Source organism: Erithacus rubecula, assembly GCF_903797595.1.
Source record: "Erithacus rubecula genome assembly, chromosome: Z".
NCBI classification, from domain to species: Eukaryota; Metazoa; Chordata; class Aves; order Passeriformes; family Muscicapidae; genus Erithacus; species Erithacus rubecula.
The window spans coordinates 10,646,860-10,662,916 of NC_136661.1; the positions used below are offsets into that span (position 1 = coordinate 10,646,860).

The 16,057-nt window shown below is 44.4% G+C and overlaps 1 long non-coding RNA gene and 1 pseudogene across 2 annotated transcripts; both read right to left on the minus strand.

Annotated features, from left to right (window-relative positions):
• Positions 1-2,583: 2,583 nt before the first annotated feature.
• LOC306814482 lies at positions 2,584-4,165 on the minus strand. The gene is made up of 3 exons (XR_013777176.1): positions 4,097-4,165; positions 3,098-3,261; positions 2,584-2,635 (listed from the first exon to the last, which is right to left on the minus strand). It is a non-coding gene; the product is annotated as an uncharacterized lncRNA (long non-coding RNA).
• Positions 4,166-4,706: 541 nt separating this feature from the next.
• On the minus strand, positions 4,707-5,889 carry LOC306814398 (zinc finger protein 541 pseudogene; annotated as a pseudogene). The gene is made up of 3 exons: positions 5,764-5,889; positions 5,127-5,202; positions 4,707-4,807 (listed from the first exon to the last, which is right to left on the minus strand). The product of its transcript is annotated as a zinc finger protein 541 pseudogene (transcript).
• Between the last annotated feature and the right edge of the window lie 10,168 nt (positions 5,890-16,057).

Consider the following 16,057-nt stretch of genomic DNA (forward strand, 5'->3'; position numbering starts at 1 on the left):
GCAACTGCTTGCATGTCCTGAACAGCAGGGATCATGGAGGAGAAGTTGCATCTTTGTGGTTTTAAAGCTTTGTTGGAAGTGTGAGCAGAGCCAGAGCCCAAGAGGATTTGTTGCCACCAAAGCCCTGAACTCCTCAGTAAGGAGCAGATGGTTTTGGTGTCAGCGCAACATAGTTTTAGGACTTCAGTGGGTACCAAGCACTTTGAATGGGATCATCGGTGGATGAGAATGTGCAATTGCCCCATGACACCTCTGTGCGTCACCTAGGGAATGGTCTGCATTTCAACTGGAGGCATCAGTATTCCTAGAGAAGTTGGAGCCCACTGTCATGTGTATCCTGCTCTGGGGAAAGTGAGCACAGAGCATGGGTGTCATGGGTGGTGGGCCAGGCAGCTGGAGCCTCCTGTCTTTGTGTTGGTGGTTTGAGGGCAAGCGGGGATTTCCTTACCTTGGGGAGTGGCAGAGTGCTGCGGGGATGGCTGGCGGCTGACGAGGAGATGAGGATGTGGATGCAGAGGCCAGAGCTGGCGCAGAGGCCAGAAGGTGTGTGCTCAGGGGCACTGCGGAGCAGATGCTGCAGCTGCTGCTGCACCGCTGCTCCACCAGTGTTCCAGCAACGGCCGCAGCAGGAGGAGACAACGCCGGTTGCTACGGGCACAGCCAACATTCCATGCAGAACCCCAGGGCGCCCAGGGGCCGCAAACAGCAGTGGGCCACCTTTGCCTATTTTACTGCTTCTGGTGCAAGTTTGCTCTGAGCATCGTCCTCCCTTTGGGCATTTGTGCTCAGTCCTCTGGATGGGGCAAAGCAGTGCAGGGGCAGCTCTGGGTCTCCTCCTCTGTGCTTCTCTCTAAGGTGCCTCCAGCTGCAGCTGTGCAGGAGCCTGGCTCTGTCAAAGGAGCCAGAGCACATTGCCTGCACTGGAGAAGCAGAAGGACTCGTGCTGCTGGCTCTCTTTTGCCTCTGAAAGGAGCAAGAAATTGCAAGTCGTTCTGCGGAGAACCAACTGCAAAGCTTTCTCTCCAAGTGGAGGCATTCGTGCTGCCCCTTTCTAAAATGTCTGCTGCCTAATAATGTTGCCTGGTGTTTTCCCTCCTTTGGGGTCCTGAGCTGGTCTCTCAGCTCAACACTCATTCCATGAAACTTGGAGAAACGGGATGTTTCCCAAGTGATCTGATGGGGACAGGCCAGCAGCAATTCCTTAGCAATGAGTTGATGCACAATTCCTAGGTCTTTCTTCCCGCTCCCTTGAAGGAGCCAAATGTTCATCTCAAAAGCCTGTTGCATTCCTCTAGGAGACTAACGTGAACAGCATTCCTATTTCACACCAGTGGTCTTCCCATTTGTTTTCCTACTTATGTCCCAGATAGGGCAAAACCCAGCAGGTTTGGTTGCTTTCCTGCCTGAGGTTAAGTAGAGCAAATCTTGCTTCCTTCCCAGGCTGCTTGTTCCACAGAGAGCAGCAAAGGGAGGGGGCAGCTGTAACAAGGCCCACTGCAAAGCCGATACTTTGTAGGCTCCAAATGCTGCCTGGCTCCCTCAGACAAGGGCCAGCTTGTGTCAGTGTCCCAGAAGCAGCCTGGCAATTGCCCCTGCCTTGCCAGCCCTCCTTCCGTGCTCCCCGGCTCCCAAAGCCTGGCCAGGCAATGCCATTTCCTGGGCCGGCTAAAGGGGCGAGTTTGATGCTGCTTTGGGGCAGATGCCAAAGCTGTGAGAAGTGAGAGGGTAATGTTCACACGCCCTTTGCTTCGCATGAGGAGCTTGCTCGAGGCCCAGAGTGGGAGGCTGGCCCTTTCAGGAGAAACTCAACTACTGCTTTCTTTTCAGTGCACGTGGCTATTAATGTTACAGAATCAGAGAGGTTAGAAAAGTCCTTGGATGTGGCCAAGTCCATCTGTGCACCAAAACTCAAGAAAGCTTTGTTGCTGGGTTCAAGGACTAAAGCCTGCAGCTTTTATCCCTGCAAGCATAGTGAGACAAGGCCAAGTCATTTAGACCCAATTGTCTGAATTAAAGAAAGCCTCCCTTTGCAGTCCCAGGTGAGATTTTCAGGAATCAAAGGATGCACCCCACCGTTATTCCATTGGCAGGAATGGGGACATACTTTGTAAGTCCTGCCAGCTGAGCAAGGGGCTGGGCCTGCGGGAGGAGGCCCGTGCCCAGATTCTTCTCTCGGGGCAAATGCTGTGTTTGTAACACCAAACAAATGGAACAAACATTGCTTGAGGGTTTCATAGAGACAAAAGGCAAAACGGAACAAACTTTGGTTTCATGAACAAGACAGTTTTTGTCTTAACACAGAGTAAATGAGGAAAGAAGGAGCAGAGCCAACAACACCAAACCTCTTACATTTATGGATAAATCTAATACTACTCATCAATTTCTAATCATACTAACAAACCTTAGCTACTCAATTGAGAAATGCCTATCTAGTAAAGTAAAGAGAAGAATAAAGCAGCCTAAAAACTTCGAAAACCATCCTATTTCTATCTAATCCTCTTGACGGCTAACTCTTGCTAGGCCTGGAGAGCTGCAGGGCTAATCTGTTTTTTCCTTTTTAGCGAGTGGCTCTGCCTCCTTCTGTGGGCGATGTTTTCTCATGTGTGCGTTCCTTGCATTCACGGTTGCAAACACCCTGCAAGATAGGAAACAAACCATTCGTTGTTCATTCAATACACACCAGTAAACCCATCTGCCAGATTTCCATTTCTCTATGTGTTTCTCTGTCTTCCCAGGCTGAGACACCTATGTGAATTTTTCAGCACCATGAGTCTTTGTTGTTCCAGTTCCTTGCGATTTCTTTCTCTTCTTGCCTCAACCTCTTTTGAACTCCAGCAGCAGCACCAAAGCAAGCTGTGGTGTGCCTATTGCTACTTGTTTGAGCTGTGCCTTGTTGGGGCACGGCAAGGTTTCAGTCTGAATGCTGGGCTTGAAGTGAGCAGTTTGGGTTGAAAGCGGGCTGTCAGCACGTTGAGCACGGCTGCGAGGAGCCATCCTCCAAGTGGCCTGGGCTTGGCCCGTGGTGCCTTTGGGAAGGGCCAGCGTGTTTTAGTGCCAGGGCCCGGGCTGTGAGCAGCCAGAGGAAGAAGTTGCGCACCGTTGGCACTGCCCGCAGGGAAAGGGGCCTCCCGCCGAGCGGGGCGGCTGGGCCGGTTGGCAGCAGGGACACTCCGCGTTGCGGGCCCTCTTGCGGCTCCTCTTGCCTGTGTCCCCATGCTCCTTTCTGGGAGGGCTTTGGCTCCTCTTTGCTTCACGCACCGTCTGCAAATCAAAGAATCCTTATCAATATCTCTTTCCTCCCACAAAGCTGGAAATCAGAGCGTGCAGCGCAAAAATCTTTTGGCCTAAGGAAATTGCTCCAAAGCCTGAAGAGCTGAGAAAATGCCTGGATTTGGAGGTGGGCTGTGCTGGTGGGGTGTCAAGACAGCACCTTGGAGGAGAAATCACCTCCTTTCTACTGCCCAAAGGCCTGGCTTAAATACGTGCGTGTCTTCAGATCTACATTTTTTTCATATACCTCTCTGCCTAACATCTCTCTATCCCTATGCTTCCTCCACAAATACCTATGGAATGGGCTTTCAATTCAGCCCAATTAGTGAAGGCCCATGCTTACTTAGTTTCTATTCTGCTAAATGATCTCTCTCTCTGTGAAGCAAAATCGAGTTTTCCTGTAAGAATAGTTGGAGTGGAGGCACAGCACTGGCAGGTCATTTTTGGGGAGTCTGCTGGGATGCTGGGAAAGATCCCTGAAAATGTGCAGCATCTGCATGAGCGCAGCCGGGATTGGAGATGTTAGCAAGCGGTGGGAAATGAAGGATCTGATTGGCATCAGTGAGGGCGCCAGTCCCTGAGCAATCAGTCTACAGAGAGTCAAAGGTGATTTTGGTGAAGGTGCTGCTTTGTTGGGTCAAAGGGGTGCTCCAGAATTCCCGATTTCAGAGCAGCAGCACAATGAAGATCATGGCAGCATCTGCTGTGCCTTTCCCAGGGCATGGAACCTGGCAGAGGTGCGTCTCGCATGGCTCGCCAGCAGGTTTTGTCCCCTTCTCTCAGTTTCTTGAGACTGCTGCCTTGTCTTGACTTTCTTCCCACTCACCTGAGCAAGAGTGGAGGCAAGTTGATGTTCTTTTTTCCAGGAGTAGTAGTACTCCACACACTGTGCCACAGTCTTACTTGGAATCTGTTGTGGAAAGAAAAAGAAGGAATGTGAAATGGCCATCGTGTAGTGTGGGTGGGAGAAGAAGTAGAGGATGGGGTAATGGAGGAAGTAAAAGCATGGAGTAGGTGGAGTAGGGCATAGGATGAAATAAATAGGGAGTAAAAGAGGCATTCTGCCAGGTGGAGTGCCATGTATTATGCTGTGTAATGCATAAGATATATGATGCACAGATCAGCAACAAATCCACCCAGCACAGTGTTTCTTTCCCTTCCAGTCCTCCCGGCACAATATGTTGAGGAAGCAGCAGCACAAGCATGCGACAAATGGGCAGAATAAAGCTGTGTCTGCCAAAGGAGCTTGGAGGAAAGGGCTGGAGAGGCACAATCACTGCTTTCACACAGGATTTTCATCCGCAGGAAAAGGGATGCCCCATATCTTTATGATTTCAATATTTTTCATCTAGGAGAAGAGCGAGACTGAATTGCAGTGTTTGGAAGCAGAAAGAAGCAACATTTCCCTCTTATGATCTGCCAGTGTAAAGAACGTCCTATGGCTTTACCTGCTTCTGGATGAGATGAAAATCCTTGCCATAGGTTAGAAGAGCCTTTAGGAAGGACTCCTTCTCCTCAGGTGTCCATCTGCCAGAGCCTGGCAAATAAAAGCAGCAGGTAAATTGATGCTTCTTGCCACTTGAGGTAGATGCCACTGGCCACCCAGAGGCAATCGGCACTATCCACCTGTGCACGTGTCTGCTCCCTCAGAAAGTATGGAAGGCAAGAGCAGGCATTGCCCAGGGAAAAAAGCACGGGAAAGAAGTCAGGCTGAAGGACTAGATGCTGCTGCTTTCCCCGCCCCCAGAGAAGACGTGATTTTGTGCAGGTGTTGCCGTTGAAGCGTAAACGCCTGACATGGCAGCTGAGGGGACGGCAGCGTCTGTGAGTGAAGGAACAAGCTCTGCTTTGCTTACCTGCGTAATGGTAATCAGCCAAGGGGTGGCCTTGAGGTGTCGCAGGCCCCCCTGAGAGCAACATCTCCAGAGCCTCCTGCAAGATGAAAGGGACACAGGCTTCAGCTGCCCCACCGCATGGAAAAGAGCCAAGAAACATCAACCCTGCCCCTTTCATCTACTTTGCCTCTTCAGGCATTCCTTCCACCGGATCTCTCTTATGGCTCAAACCTTGTGATTTGCTGCCAATCCCTCGTTTTTGCTACCCAGTCCTTTAGTCGTGCCCCCCAAGAGTGGCATGTGGCTCAGCAACTCCAGCATTTTGTTCCTCCTGCACCCAGAATTGTCTCGGCTTGCTGAGGCTTCTGAGAGTTTTCCCTCAATCCACCCCAAAATGTCTTGGAGAACCAAGATGTGCCGGAGATTTGCAAGGCAGCACGCTGCGGGACCCTGGGCCAGCGCCTCCAGGAGAGATGTTGTCCCTGCCGGAGCCATTTGGGCTGAGGCCTGACACAGGTGGAGGAGACACAGCAGGCAGCTGCGCTTCTTCTTAACTCTGCTCTTGAAGGAGCAGCCAGGAAAGGCTGTCCCAGTGGCCAGGCCTTAGTAATTCTTCCCTGTCCCCTCTTGGGCCTGTGCCCAAAGAGCCGCTCCTTACCGGAACGCTGCCGCGTGCCTGGTGCAGGCAGTGCAGGGCGAGCTCCAGGTTAGCTGCTGCCCTGGGAAAGCCACGGGAGCTGGCCATGTCCAACAGTTCTCTTACTGCAAGCACAACAAAAACCCACCACGAGTCAGGCTTGAGCCAAGGAAGGGGAAAGGATGAGATACAAGGGAGAAGGAAAGCCCAGGAGCGGAAGACAGCAGGTTGGAGAGCATGAAAAGGAGAGCAAAGAAAGGGGCAGCTGAAGCAAGGGCCCATTTAGTGCTGGCTCTCCCTTCAAACCATATTCTCTAAAATGAGGCATTTGCCAGTCTCCCTTCTTCCAGTGGCAAATGGCGCCAAGCAAGTTTGAGAACAGGAAAGTTGTTCATTTTGCTGCTCTGCTGCACAAAGAGAGCATTCTCCTTGTCTCTAACATGGCCACGTGGGACGACAGTTGAGACAAGGAGAAAAGCATAGCATAAGAGGAGAGTTTTACACATGCAGATATCTCAGGGGTGGAAGAAAAGCTGGGCAGCCACCTGGGTCAGGCTTGTCCATGTCAGAGTCATCATCCTCCCAGGGCTTCCAGACCAGGGATGCAGGCTCTTCATCGTCACTTGGCGCTCTGCTCTGCAGCTCGGGGAGCTCGGCCTGAAAGTCACTGCCAACGTTGATTTTTCTAAAAGCAAGAAGGAAGCGCAGGTAAGAAAGGCAAGCCGTGTGTCAAGAGACACATCCCGTGGAGCCACGGGCTTGAACCCATCGCAGCTGACTCCGAAAGAGCAGTTCTGCTGCTGCCCAGTCCTCAAATTTGCCATCCTCTAATCCCTATGGCAAAACTCACGGCCGAATGGGGGCTCTCGCTTTCCTTTTCATGGTGCCTCTCCTTTCCACTTGAAAGAGATGAAAAGAATGCTGCAGCTAAAAATCGTTCTGCCGCCATGTGTCGGGAGCCTTCCTTCTCATGCTCAGCATTGCAAGCCAATAATTCCTCTGTCCCAAGAAGCCTCAGTTTGGTGTAATTGCTCCATTTCACTTGCAACTTCTGAGGCAGGACCCCCCAGATGGTTGCAGTATCCTCAAGAGGGGAAGCAGGAAGGCATGCACTGCTGCCTTCAGTCTTGGGGCCAGCGAGAAGACCCAAAGGAACGGCATGGAAGTTGTGCCAGGGGAGCCTTAGGTGGAATATGAGCAAGGGGTTCTTCAGCCACAGGGTGCTTGGGCACTGGAACAGGCTCCTCGGGGAAGGGGTGACAGCAGCAAGGCTGCCAGAGCTCTGGAATTGTTTGGACGTTGCTCTTGGGCACAGGGTGTGATTCTTGAAGGTGTCCTGTGCGGGAATTTTGCGCATCTATTTCAACCATGCAAATTTGGTGATGCTGTGATTGTGTTGTTGAGAAGAACCACACAAGATGGTATTGCAGGGCTGCCTCTGAGCGAGACGCAGAAGCAGCCCTACAAGCACTGAAAAAGATCAAGAAATGTGCAGCAATAACTCTAGAGCAAAGAGATGCCATGGAGGTGGCAGAGGAAAAATCTCTAAAGATATCAAAGGATTATGTATCTGTAAGTGAGGAAAGTATGTGAGTGCATAATAATGGCTGTAACCAGACTGGCTTTTGTAGGTGAAAGGCAGTGTTGCAGGACAAGCCTTTGCAACTGCTTGCATGTCCTGAACAGCAGGGATCATGGAGGAGAAGTTGCATCTTTGTGGTTTTAAAGCTTTGTTGGAAGTGTGAGCAGAGCCAGAGCCCAAGAGGATTTGTTGCCACCAAAGCCCTGAACTCCTCAGTAAGGAGCAGATGGTTTTGGTGTCAGCGCAACATAGTTTTAGGACTTCAGTGGGTACCAAGCACTTTGAATGGGATCATCGGTGGATGAGAATGTGCAATTGCCCCATGACACCTCTGTGCGTCACCTAGGGAATGGTCTGCATTTCAACTGGAGGCATCAGTATTCCTAGAGAAGTTGGAGCCCACTGTCATGTGTATCCTGCTCTGGGGAAAGTGAGCACAGAGCATGGGTGTCATGGGTGGTGGGCCAGGCAGCTGGAGCCTCCTGTCTTTGTGTTGGTGGTTTGAGGGCAAGCGGGGATTTCCTTACCTTGGGGAGTGGCAGAGTGCTGCGGGGATGGCTGGCGGCTGACGAGGAGATGAGGATGTGGATGCAGAGGCCAGAGCTGGCGCAGAGGCCAGAAGGTGTGTGCTCAGGGGCACTGCGGAGCAGATGCTGCAGCTGCTGCTGCACCGCTGCTCCACCAGTGTTCCAGCAACGGCCGCAGCAGGAGGAGACAACGCCGGTTGCTACGGGCACAGCCAACATTCCATGCAGAACCCCAGGGCGCCCAGGGGCCGCAAACAGCAGTGGGCCACCTTTGCCTATTTTACTGCTTCTGGTGCAAGTTTGCTCTGAGCATTGTCCTCCCGTTGGGCATTTGTGCTCAGTCCTCTGGATGGGGCAAAGCAGTGCAGGGGCAGCTCTGGGTCTCCTCCTCTGTGCTTCTCTCTAAGGTGCCTCCAGCTGCAGCTGTGCAGGAGCCTGGCTCTGTCAAAGGAGCCAGAGCACATTGCCTGCACTGGAGAAGCAGAAGGACTCGTGCTGCTGGCTCTCTTTTGCCTCTGAAAGGAGCAAGAAATTGCAAGTCGTTCTGTGGAGAACCAACTGCAAAGCTTTCTCTCCAAGTGGAGGCATTCGTGCTGCCCCTTTCTAAAATGTCTGCTGCCTAATAATGTTGCCTGGTGTTTTCCCTCCTTTGGGGTCCTGAGCTGGTCTCTCAGCTCAACACACATTCCATGAAACTTGGAGAAACGGGTTGTTTCCCAAGTGATCTGATGGGGACAGGCCAGCAGCAATTCCTTAGCAATGAGTTGATGCACAATTCCTAGGTCTTTCTTCCCGCTCCCTTGAAGGAGCCAAATGTTCATCTCAAAAGCCTGTTGCATTCCTCTTGGAGACTAACGCGAACAGCATTCCTATTTCACACCAGTGGTCTTCCCATTTGTTTTCCTACTTATGTCCCAGATAGGGCAAAACCCAACGGGGTGTACTGTTTTTGCGCGTAATATTTAGCAAAAGATTCTTTTGCTTCCTTCCCAGGCTGCTTGTTATACACACACACCAGGAAACAGTGGGGATTATATTTTTAAAGTGTCATGCTGCCTAATAAATACTTTGTATGTTATGTGTGTCACGTCCTGGAATTGTAGGTATCTATGGCCTGAAAAACAATATGTTTTCATGCAGTCCACAGCCTTGTGCTCCAGAAGGAGGGAAGTATATCCAAGTTATGAGGTGCCTTTTTCCTCTTGTACCCTTTTTCAGAGAAGTGAAATTTAGGTGTGAAACTCCTGTATTTTCTGCATGATAAGAAACCTGGAGAAATTAGTTTCATTTATTGTGTATCCATCAAGAACAGGGTAAATATAAATATAGCATATGCCCTCTTTTGCTGTGGATTCATCTTATTTCCCCCCTCCCCACCTCCCTTCTTCAATATATTATCCCAGAAATGCTTCCAGCTTTGTTGATGAATTGGCCTTGCCCAGCAGTGTGTTCCTCTCATAGTCAAGATGGCACTGCCACTATCTGATTTAATACTGGGGAAGCTTCTGACAGCTTCTCACTGAAGCCATACCTGTAGTTCCCCACATGAAGTGCAACCAGGGGATCATCAGCGCTTTTCTTCACTCCAGAGAAGCCATGAGCTGTGTTCTTTGAGAGCAAGAGCCATCACAGAAAACTCTCTGCTTTTTTTTTTGTCAGAAAATGCTTAAAGAATAAAAATTCTATATTCTGACATTGTCCTGTAATTTTACTCAACTTAATTGCTGAGTGAAATCAAAGTATTTTCCTCAGTGTCGTAGCTGTTGGTACACTTCCCATGTCACTTTGCCTTATACAATTTATGATTTGTATATTGTTATTTATCCAATAAATAATTATAAGTTACATATTTTTTTATTTCAGTTCATTACTGATATGGAGCCTGGCACCTTCACCAAACCCATTTGTGCAGTAATTGCAATCACATCTCTGTTGTGTTATTAAAGGGTAATTTGGGGAATCTGAGTATAATTTGAGGGATTTAATGGAGACAAAATATTATACTGTGAGGTATGTAATATTTGCAGACTGCTGATATATTAAAATACCTGAGGAACTTAATTGCCACCCACCTTGTTTGCTGGCATGCAAGAGTGCAGCTGACACCAGCAGAAAGACAGAGATCACCAGGGGAGCCATGGTTCCAACCTCAAGAGGCACTCAGGCTTTGCAGGGGTGTTTTTGTATCTCTCTGTCTCCAGTGACAGCTCCTGAATGCTAATGCTTCTCCTGTCATGCACCATAACACATAAAGGAGACAAGGAAGAGTCGCTGGGCACTAGTCATCCAAGGACTTCAAAGTCCTTTGCAAAGAATTCTTAAGTCCTTAGGAATTGCTTCTTTTTTACATAAAATAAAAATGATTAATATAAGCAACCACTCTTATTTCAAATTTCTCTGAGCACAGTGTAATTCAGAGAGATTGGAGCATAAATCCTTAGTGTTCCAATTCTTTGTCTTTGTTTTCAAAAAACTGAGCTTGCTATTAGCTAGAACTGATTTTCACTCATATTTAACAGCTAAAAGCTAGTAACATAGTCCAGACTAACATTATATGGAAGAAAAAGACATGGATATTTGTTATACTTACCACATTTTTAATTAGAAAGCCATTTTGGATAGTTGTGTGGGGACACAGAATAAGGTGGAGGAATTTATCTACTGGAAGCAGCAGTTAGATTTCCTTGTATTTTTATGACTTTGTGTTCATCATATAATATACATAATAAATTTGGGAAAGATTATAGAATACAGGTCTCTTTCAGCAATAAGCAAATGAATTAAAACACTCTAAGCCACATACAGCATTGTTGTTTAAAATACTAAAGGATGGCAGATGATTTCATAAGTGTATAGATAATGGATGTTTTGGTATTATTACCAAATATTACAAAGAAGGAAGACCTATTTCAATGGTATATGGAATGGCAAATACTTACTCTTTTGTAAATGTGAAAATGTTATTACCAGTGAAAATACCTGGTGAATTCTTCAACTTTAAATGTATAGTAGGACTTTAGTTCTCTTTTTCTTGAATCTCTGTTAATCCACAGAATATTGAGTAACTATAAAAAATAATTAAACACTTCCTAAATGTTAATTTGTAAGTTAGCACACAAAACAGAACAACTGAAACAATGTTGTGGCAGTACAAACAAGGACAACGCTGTCACCAAATTCCTGAAGGAAAGATGTCTTCAGAAATACTGAGGAATGGAATTAACGGACCTCAATCCTGTAAGGTATCTGGGTCCAAAATATTCAGTTTATTTGCTCACCAATTCTTGTCAGCATAAGCAACATCTAGAATTTAAAAGCATAAGTGGCAGTCTATGGCATATTGGGCAATATACAATTAACCAGTATAAATATAGTGCATTGAAACATACACACATTTATATACACAGAGAGTGAGAAGAAAGATGTTTTCACTCAGGCTCAAATTAAACTTTGCTCAAATCTTAAAGCAAGAGTAAGTATTTATCTATGGCATAAAACCTTGGGAAACATGTTTTTAACAGACATATTTAAAGGTAACTATCTGTGATAGGAGTTTTTAAAAGCAGTCACTTACCAGAAGTTTATAAAAGCATTCAGTCATTAAAAAGCAAACTGATAAACTATTTACCTCATGGCATGTCATACAGAAATGTGCAACCTTCAAAGGCATTGGGAATTGTTTTATATGCATTATTTCAATGCTGTGTTTTAAAAAGCAAAATTCAGGGTCTCTAAATTTATGGAGGATGGATTGCAAATATGATGAACTGACAGCAAAAAATCAGAATGAGCTAATGCAGATCACAACTGCGACATGAAAATTATCAAGCAACACAGATTCAGTACTATCTGTTTCACGGAACATTGATTTTGATTTTTATAAAATTCACCAGTACTGTTGCGTCATATGTCAATGATTACACAGGCCTCACTTTATACAGGACATATTGGAGAAGGGAGAGTTCATATAAAGCTGCAAAACTGAAGTGGAAATGAATTTAGCAACAGCATTCTGGGAAAAGATGTGCAATAAAAAATGGATTAGTCAGGGAAAGGTTGTTACAGTAAATGAGCCATGAAATGATGAAAGCCTTGCTGAGAGTTTTTGGATGTTAGGGTGGATAAGAAAGGGGGCCACTATGACTGTGTATTTCTAACATTTTTACCTCACTTTATGTTTCATTGCAAATGCTTGACAAAATCATTACCAAGCTTCTCTTTTGGATGGGACATCTAAGTGAAGCTACGTTGCTTCTTAACATTTCCCAGATAGTTACTAAGAGGATGGGGTACTTTTGTTGCATTTTCCACATAAATTTTCATCTGAATTAAATACCAAATATATTATTTTGCTGTTCGCACTTTCTCAGCCTTTCTGCAATGCTTTAATAAATGTCCTTTCACAAAAATAGGAAGAATGTTATTTGGTTGCTAAATATTACTCAAATGTTAAGTGCATGTCACAGCATGGGCATGAAGCAGGAAGTATACAGCATCCTGAATCTGCTATTATGATTATTGCAAATCAAAGAAAAAGTGTTTTACAGTGAAATTACCCTTTGTAATAGAAATCCCATAAAACTAGTATTCTTGATTCAAAATTCTGCACTTTGTGTTTTGTATGTCTTTTGGGTTCTTTATTATTCACATTTTGACTGATTTTAAATATGAATTTTCTTATGAGTTATATAGCATGAAAAAAATAAGCGATTTTGAGTTACAGCCATTTTGTGTCAAAAAATATTAATTCCTTTGAGTCTAAGAATATACTTCTCTGTACATTTCCTAAGAGATGTTTAACAGGCTGGTGCCATGTTTCAATATGAATTTCTTTGCACCAATCAGATCATATAGCTTCTGGGACTTTTTAAAAATTAGGTTTAAAAGTATTTTAATAAAAGTGGCATCTCATGCTGAGGTGAGTATGATGAGGTGTGTTTGGTAGACACATCTATCAAATGCTATGATAAAAAAATGGAAAAGAGTTGAGTGCTTTCAAGTAAAATGTGTTTTGAGAACAAAAATATTAGTTTATTATACCATCTTTTCCTGGCCACTTATGACTATTTAGACTATGCTCAAGGTACTCAAGATATTGATAATCTAAGACACTAATAATACAATAGTAGATTAAAAAAATCAAACCTTATTTTCTGTAAAAATTCCATGATACTTATCAAAGAAAGTTACTTAGCAGTTTGTAATACCTGGTTATGAGCTGTACTCCAGCATTTTCAGTGGTTTGAAAAGTTTGCAGTTATTTCAGTGATCTCATAAGTCTTTAATTCATAAGTCATTTACTGTAAGAGAAATGGAATTTTCTAAAGGGAAAACTTGCTTTGCATTGATTCACAGTATTTTAGTAATATACCCATATTCCTAAATGTTTTTTATTCAATGAAAACACAAGCTGGAACTGGGCACTCTGCATGCACTGCAGCTATACCACACAGAAATAATGGTACCTTATGATATTTGAAATAATTTGGTGTGAGGATAGACCTCTGGTGCCAACTTGTCAGGTTTTCTCCCTAAATGAGCAAAGCAGCTAATAGTTGCTATAAAGCTGTTTATTGCAAAGGCGCATCAGTCCCAAAAAGCACAGTCACAGTCATTAAAGTTCATGCTAAGTTTCCATATGAAGCCCCAGACAGAAGTAGAAACTGCTCTTGTCAAAGTTCCGGGTGATGTTGCTGCGGCAGCTCCTATCTTCTTCTTGGGTGTTGATGATGGCAGCAAGAGAGCAAAGCAAAGCAATACCAAAAACTGATGGCAAAAGCAATGACAAAAAGCAATGACAAGTAGCAGTGGCAAAAAGCACCAGCTCTCCCCAATGCATGCTGTTACATAGAATCTTCCCAACAAGCTAAGACAACAACTCGGACCACCACTCCTTAACCTATTAGAATTTCAGCTTTTTAACACACCAGGTTATGTATAAACTACGCATACGGTCTATCTTGTTCTATCTGAAAAGTGTAAGCAGCAGCTTACATTTAACAGCTCTGTTATGTCTAAGACTACATTTCTGGAGCCTCCACTGAAAACACTAGTATGTTTTTCAATCTTCACTAGAACTTGGACTGCTATTCTGGCATTCGAAACCTTTCCCTTACTAAAAGCACTAGAGCTCATACTAAAACTTACTTACAGATCACTTACTTTTCCTAAAACTTAAACTTACAACTCTACCTTATGTGTGAGTGGCTTAATATACTTCAATCCATCCAAAGGCTTTAATTCAATCCCTGCACTCTGATTTCTGTCTGAATTCTTCAGAGAGACCTCTGACTCACTGACTCCAACAATTTGACAACCTAGTTTAATATATCTGCACTATGTATGTACTCCATCCATAACACTTCAGCCACATAAAAGCTAACAGTATCAGGTATTTCATCCTCATGGAAAGACCAAAATAAGAATATCTTTGGTAAAACATTCACTTTGTCAGTGGCCAGTCTTTTTCATAATGGACCTGCATGTTTTCTCTCCAACACTTCAGATCTCTGTTTACTAAAATGATGATTTACTGTTTAAAGCTTGTAGGTTATTCTGAGCTTTCAATTTTCAAGTACGGGCTAGAGCTGGCTACACATTTGTACTTCAGTATTTCACAGGGAACAGTGATTCTACTCTAGTGTGCTTACCAACAACAGTTCAGCATTGGTGCCATGACCCTTAATGCCAAGCACTTTTGTAAAGTTCTGGATTTCTTTACCTATTAATTTCAGATCATATTAAAGTTTATCACCATATAAAACATTTTTGGTGTAATTTTAAATTATCTTATCATGGACATAAAAGGTTGCATGGTAAATAAAGGCAATGGGTTGTAATGGAGATTAATGACCATCCTTAGCTAATTCTGCAATTTAATGTACACAGCATCTTTCAAAACTAGAGAAAAAGCATTTATTTATTTATTTTAAATGGGGGACAAAGGGATGTGATCCTAATAAGAAAATCCTTCCTCATGAATTGCAGGGTATTTTAGCATGTAACCTCTTGAAGAGCTTTAAACTTTTGAGCTAAGAATGCAGTTTTGCTTTCTTTCTATGCAGTGCTTTTTTCCAAAGGCAGAAAAGGTATGGAGAGTCTTCCCCTATTTCTAATATGGTTTTAGTGATGCTTGTATCGACCATTGAACAAACTAACTTCTGGTAAGTTAACATTTTAAAGACTTTAACTAGAACACTGTTGTAAATAACAAATCAGGGTCACAATAAAACAACTAATCTGGTTCCTGTGTTCTGCTTCTTTCCAGAAACCAAATTTAGTGATGTACCAGTGTCTTTGCTATCTCCCATGCCCATTTCTTAAAACAAATCTGTCTTAATAAAGAACCAGTACAAAATGGAATCAATGTTGAAATCCTTTCCTCTAGAGATTTGTGATGCTTTAAAGAAACAATACTTACATATCTCAAACAAAAAATTCAGAGGGACAAGTTATTTATTAAAAAAAGTTTTATTTTTATTTGAGCCTTTGTGCAATAGGTCTAGCATTTCAAATGAAGCTGAGTTTACAGCTATGTGCTTGAAAAGCTGTCTCCATTTCTACTGCTTGCTCAGTGTCTGCACACCTTTAGAGTATGCAAGTAAGATACAATTGATTTTTCAAAAGTCAACTGTGAAATGAATGTGTGTCGGGGGTTGGATGCTGGCCAAACACCAGTGACCCCACAAAAATAATTTATTCATTCTCCTTTGCTATAGCTAAGCAGAGGAGGGGGAAGAAAACATTTTAATGGGATTCATGAGTTGAGGCGAACATTGGGAAGAAACACTTTAAGGGCAAAAAAGGCTCAAAACTTAAAAGGTAGAAAGAAAAATTCATTAACAGAATGAAAAGAAGATAAAGCAAACCTTCAGAACACTTTTTACCCCAACCCCTCTCCTCCCACCCCAGCCCTTCTTTCTTTCTCATCAACAGTGCAGGGAGAAAAAACATGGGATTTTTAGTCAGTTTGTTACTTCTAAAGATCTTCCTTCAGTTCTCTTAGAGAGAGAAGTCCCTTTGCTATGCCATGGCATCTTTCCCCTGGGAGACAGCTATCTGTGAACTTTTCCAACATGGTTCCAATTTTCATGAGTAGCAGTCTTGCCCAAAAACCAGCAAAAATGTGAGACCCTCCCATGGGCAAAAACAGTCTTCCCACAACTGCTTGTCTTTGTGGGTCATTTAGTTAACGGGGTTTTATTTT